Consider the following 6,547-nt stretch of genomic DNA (forward strand, 5'->3'; position numbering starts at 1 on the left):
GCGACGTATTAGACTGATGAAAAATAAATACTAGACTAGTTCTACTCAATCTCCTTATTTTTGTTTTTTGTTTCCAGAGGCCTTGCAGATGCTTAGATCGTGCCCTTGTTTCCGGCAGAAGGAGCAGAACGTCGGGCAGATTTTAGAAGACTCCACTTTCTTCCTAAACCTCTTCGCACCCAGACCCCATTTCCATTGATATTGTTTTACCAGCACCATCACCTTCTCACTTGACCTCAGGCTCCCATTCTCCGTCTCAGACATTGTTTTTATTCTTCCTAAGAAGAAGCCGCGAGGTGAGACAAAAGCGAAAGCAGTTATTAATTAAACGGAAAACTTCGAAATTATAAGATAAAATTTAAGTGAAGTCAAGTGCCGCATATAGAACATTCTTTCCTTTTCTGTCGGACAAGCAGGAAGAGTTCAAGTCAAGTGGCCGTGGTTAAAGTCTTTCCTTTCTGTACGCCGAACGGTCTCATTGGCTTGAAGCTCATCTACGTGCAAGCTCGTCCTGCTATCAAGAATATGCTCGTCAGTCTAGAAAAAGAAAAGAAGATAGCTAAAACAATATACATTTGCTTGCATCGGTAACGTTTACGCGTTTCTGGTCCAGGAAAGAAAAAGTGTATTCATCAGAGTGAATAAGCGGATCGAAGCTCCAGAGTCAAAGTTTTCAAGGCGGTAAGGCGCGAGCGATAGATTTCTCAAACATTCTACTGTATGCCAAAAAACGCTGCTGTTTAGTTCAACGCTTCACTTGAGTCTGAACAGATTCGAATTCTATCAGCTGGTGTCGCTCGGCTTTTTGCCATTATCCTCTCTCAAAGCACTACTTGAAAGTGAAAGATCCAAAACTCGCATCAAAAGCTTCCGGTTATATTCCTTATGAAGAAAGAAGAAAGGCGCTGTGCCTATGCGCTTCGACGCATGAAGTCTTTTCTATTCGACTCGTGCCCTAGAAGCACTTCTATTCTTGAAATTTGAACATCCGCAACGCCTTTCTAATATGTCAGTCTCGACATCCGTACTTTAACTTTTTTTTCGTCCGAGATTGGTGTTAAAGTCTGGCAAAAAAACACGGTCGAACGAATTTCGTAATAGAAAGAAAGATGTGTTCGGTTTGGATGCGAATAGAATCCACGTGAAAAACTTGGGGCTGGAATAGTATTAGACCAGTTCTTGCTCTCACCAATTACAGAAAAACAGACACGAAGAGCAGACGTGCAGGATCAGGAATAGAAGCATTGAGAAACAGTGACTCAACAAGCAAAGGACTCGATCAACAAAGAGCCGTGAAGCCTCGATCAGGTGGAAATAGCACTCCGTATCAGACAGAGCGCAGAGAGAGACCAAATGCTAATACTAAATTGCGTAGGTAGAGGATGAGAAAGACCATCCTGGAGCGGGGGGGGGAGAGAGCGCCCGACGTGCCTTGCTACCAAATACCCTACGTTCGACGCTAGAGCCCGCGTCCAGCGGCCTGCCTTCATTGTTTCGTGCTGGGTTTTGGTGTGTCTTAATAATAGTAGAAATAGGAAAGATGTGGTTAGACGAGAGGAGAATCAATGTTTGAGTAGTCAAGGCCCGGTTCACGAAGCAGGTTCTTACCAACTTGCAGAGGGGCCTCAATCGATAGTTCGCGACCATCTGAGTTTTGATTCGCTCAGAAGGAATCGCTAGGCATATATGCTTAACACATTGCCCGTCGAACGCTGTTTCGGGGAGCTGGGCATGAAGGAAAAGAGGCTCCTACTAAGCCTGCTCAAAGCTACAGGCGCTAGCTACTTGATTTTCAGCCGAGTTTGCTGGAATCGAATAGTGTGAAACAAAGTGGCGAAACCGGGTGCCGGAACGCGGTGGGGAATCTGCGCGAACAGTCGGGCCGAAAATCCGTGAAAGAAAGCTCAAAAGCGCTGTTTGATGAGCCTGGCGTGAGTATTAGGCTACTTGGATCAGGTAAAAGGCTGACCAAGCCAATGATGCTTAGCCTGGTCTTTTCGATGATTCAGCCACACTGGGACATCGAGACACCGGCCGGATGCCCACGGGGGAAGCGAGCTGGGAAAATCTTGGACAATGGGCGAAGCCCGATCCCAGCAAATCGCGTTGAGTGAAGAAGGGCAATACGCTTGTAAAGCTCTTTCGTCGAGGCGCGATCATGACAGGACATCGAGGAAGACGCCGGCACGGCTAACATCCGTGGCCAGCAGCCGCGGTAAGGCACGGGGGGGCAAGTGTTTCTTCGAAATGATCTGGGCGTAAAGCACGTAGCGGTGAATCGGGTTGACAGTGAAAGTCGCCAAAAAACTGGCGGAATGCTCTCAGAAACCAATTCAAGTTGAGTGAACAGAGGAGAGTGGAATTTCGTCGTGTAGGGGTGAAATCCGTATGATCTACGAAGGAAGCGCCAAAAAGCGAAGGCAGCTCTCGGGTCCGCTACGACGCGGGTGCGAAAAGCATGGGGAGGCGAACAGGGATAGATACCCTGGTAGTCCATGCCGTAAACGATGAGTGTTCGTCCTTGGTCTACGCGGATCAGGGGGCCCAGCTCAACGCGTTGAAACACTACCGCCTGGGACAGTCACGGTCGCAGAACGACGAACGAGCTCAAGGAAATTGACGGGGCCGCTGCACAAGCGGTTGAGCATGTGGTCTTAGATTCGATACAAACGCGCAAACCTTACCAGCCTTGACATATGAACAAAAAACCTGTCCTTAACGGGATGGTACTGACTTTCATACAGGATGCTCATGCTGTCGTGCAGCTCCGTGCTCGGAGAATTTGGCTCAAATCCTATAAGCGGAGCGAAACTCGTTTTGTGTTGCTGAGACATGCTCCTTAAGGAGAATGGCAACGAAGTGAGGCCGGGGAAGCCGAGTGACGTGCCGCTAAACTACTTGACTTGAGTGCCAGTCACGTAGCTGTTGCTTTCAGCAAGAATCCCCATTGGAGCCCCGGGAGGAGCCCCCGCCCCTTTCGAAGCACATTTCACTGTGTGAGACCGAAGCTCGGTTGCGTCACTCGTTCCCCACGGAGACCTACCTATAGTGACTCAATAGCGCAGTGACCATGAACGGTTTGGTAGGCTGTTACGACGACTCGAGTTGCAGGCGAGGAAGACTCGGCATTCAGAGCGAGCCGCGCCGTGGTGTGGTAACGATAGTGGTATAGTACGCGCCAACCGCTCCGAAACAAAGAAAAAGTGCGTGCCCGCACTACACGAAGGGACTGACCTTAGTGAGATACTGAGGAAAGGTGGAGGGATGTACGCTCAAGTCCGCCATGGCCGCTCTGTATAGGCTAGGGTCCCACAGTACATCGGTGACGCCTAAAAAAATACGTCAATGGCAATGACAATCGGGGAAGCCAAAGGCTGTAAGGCGCGGAGCGAAATACCGGCAAAGGAGTTCAGTCGCCTATTCAAGTGTGCGCACTGTATCCTCGCGTTGCATTATGACTCGTAGAGATACATGAAGTTGAATCGCCCTAAGTCAATCAGCGGAGGAGCAGCATGCGCGCGGTGAATATTACGCACTATCGCGGCCCTGTACACAGTCCATAGCTCCGCCCGTCACACCCTGGAAGTGGGTTTCGCCGAAGCATCGGACCAATGAATCACCCATGACTTCTGTGTAACCACTAGTGGGCCACAAAGGCTTTTGGTGGTCTATTTGGCGCATTACCACGGTGGGGTCTGCGACTTGGGTGAGTCCGTAACAGGTAAGCCTTTTAGGAAACGCTGTGGCTGATTGAATCGCTGAGCGATGGAAATGCTCTCGCTACTGACTAAACTAAGGACTTGCAAGCAAGCAGACGATGCTTATTCTGAAAGTCGACTTTTTCGCATTTCGCTTCTGTTCATCAATCTCTCAATCAAGACAAAACTGGCATCATACGGAAGAACCGAAAACACCCGATCCCATTCGCGACCATCGATAATGTGGAATCGTCTCAGCCATCAGCTGTACTGAATTGTTCGGCGAGAAACCATGGTCAAAGCCCGTGAAGAAAATCAACATTCAACTTTCACTTAGCAAAAGATGAGACTTGACCACCGTGGAGCGGCTTTTTGGCGTTAATCTTACTTCTTTCGCATGAATTTTGAGAATCGTTCTTTCTTTTTTAAGGCGAATGGCCATTCGGGTTCTGTGTTCTGAACCCAATTTTGCAAAATTTTGCTCTACTGCTTTTTTTTCAAAATTTGCATGGGCGGCGTATCTGGATGTTGCATGTTCCAATGGTAAGTGAGTTTGGAGTGTGGGTTGAGTAGTACTTATGGCATGATGCGTGTAAGGTGTGGAGCCACGAGGGTGGAGCTGCCGGTGAGCCATGGGCGCTCGCTCTTCTTCTGACTTGGACTTCCGTCTTAAGCCGAACTCGAGGTGAAGACGAAAAGTAGACGCAAGCCCAGCCCCCCCCGCAGTCCCCGTCACGGAGACAGAGGGTGGATAAACCGGACGAGGCGGCGCCGCTGGACAGAACTGCAAGGCTTCGGCACCCACTATATAGAAGTGTCGAAAGAAACCCTAACCTGCGAGCATAAAGTCCATACTTAATCTTAGATAAGCGCGCGAAGTTCAACAATCGGGGAAATAACAACTCCGTAGATCCGAAGATGTAACCGTGGGACTCGACATATACTAGAAGATATATGGGAAGAGGGAGCCTGGCCGCTAAGAGCCTTAACTGCCATTTGAAGGCTGACCCGACACCGTAGGGCATGGGAGTAAGATCATAAGGACAATCAATCCAAAAACCAAACGAGTTCTAATTGGTTCGATATCGTTATTACAGAAAATAAAAATAACACGACGCGGCAAGAAAGAGGTGGCGAATCCGCTACTAAGAACCTAAACAGAAAAATTTTAGTTCAAGGCTTCTCCTCCGCAACAAACCGGAGAGGAGTTTCACACGGTGGGTTGAACGGCGGAGTGTTGCTAGCACGTTCGTTGGCAGCATAGCAGTTCCTTGTGTGCGAGTGTTGCTATTTAATGAGGCCACCAAATCCAGGTATGACCGATTTGACAGGGTGCCGAAACTTGACCCCCAATCTGCCCATGCTGTGAAAAAGGCATGTCTCTTATTCTCCAGTTGTGGTTGTTTAGAAATAGGTTATCGAACGTAGTAGCGAGCCTCCCTTTTCTCAACTGGCCAGAATAACAACTTAGTTAAGCACCAGGCAAGCGTCTTTGAGCGCGCAGAATCAAATAACAATTCCTTTTAGACCCCGTGGTGGCATTTTCAGCAAGTCGATACGGAAGTGAGCTAGACTGTCTCCATGTCAAGGTAGATAGTCTTCTATGACTAGTAGACTAAAAAAAGGGGTGCTTGCCTATGCACCCTGTGCCCCGGAAAGATATCCACCTGCAGGGAAGGCGGCTTGCGCCAAAACGGCTTTCCAAAAACATTTTTTGGGATCGGCTGCAAGGTGGGAATAAAACAACCCACAACCAAAAAAAGGGTAGTCCTATGATGTAAACGATCTGGTACCGGGGATATATGCGTAGCCGGGAAGGAAAGTTTTTATTGAAAGTTCGCAGGTGAATGTGCAGCAGTTCCCGCCTTCCTTAGTTGTGAAAGCTAAGGTGAAGTTGTGGGCGTATAAGTGAAGCGCAATCCAAATCATCATCTGGCAATATCCACAATCTTAATACCACAACTAAACAGCCGAGTAAGGGGCGAGACAAGATAGGGTTGAAATGTTTATTTTTTTTGTAAAATCTTCATCTCGAAAGCGAACAGAGTAACTAGGTTCCTCCGTCGACCCCACCCCCATCCCTCCTCTCTACCCTCTCCTCCATCGGTGCTGGTGAGTGCTGCGACAACAAGAAATGACACCATTCCTCCACCACCTCGCCGGCGTCCACACACATCCTCCACCTTTAGTGCTCGCCCTCCCGTTTCCCAATCAATAGCCTACTCCACTCGCCGCCTACTCCAACTCCTACATCAACCTCAGCCATCTTTGACAGCCCCACACCTCCTGAAATCAATGTCCGAGAACTCATCCCCAGCTAAGCCAAACCCTTGTCAACTGGTTTACTGTCGTCGATTCGCCAGTCCCCTCATCCACGCCGTGCCATGCTCTTCCATACTTCCGACGGCAGACTCGCCGACCATCAGATGTGTCCAAGAACTCCCTTCTAGACGATGGCCTGGTACCAATCTCGACCATCATATGAACGGTGGCGAGGCATGGAGGCAAAAAGATCACCTCCCTCTTGCCTCGGAAGAGACGTGACGTGAAGTCACATTAGGACTGACAAGGGAGTACACGTGCCCGAGGAGAAGAGAGAGCTGGGTTTAGCTCTTCTCTTCTGCTTATGCTCATTTGAGAAAATTTATATATTCATTTGAGTGATTTGAGGTGGAGGTTGCTTCCTATGTGCTTGCGCTTGCCTCTGTTTGAGAGAAGGCAACTGACTACTGAGTTGATTCCTGTGTGTCTGGTAATAATATTTCACTTTTAAATTTTTGGGGAAATTGTAATAATAGTTGTCACTTTTAAATGGGAAATATTTTTTTCAAAAGCCAAGAGATTTACCA

Source organism: Asparagus officinalis, chromosome 4, assembly GCF_001876935.1.
Source record: "Asparagus officinalis chromosome 4, Aspof.V1, whole genome shotgun sequence".
Classification (NCBI taxonomy): domain Eukaryota; kingdom Viridiplantae; phylum Streptophyta; class Magnoliopsida; order Asparagales; family Asparagaceae; genus Asparagus; species Asparagus officinalis.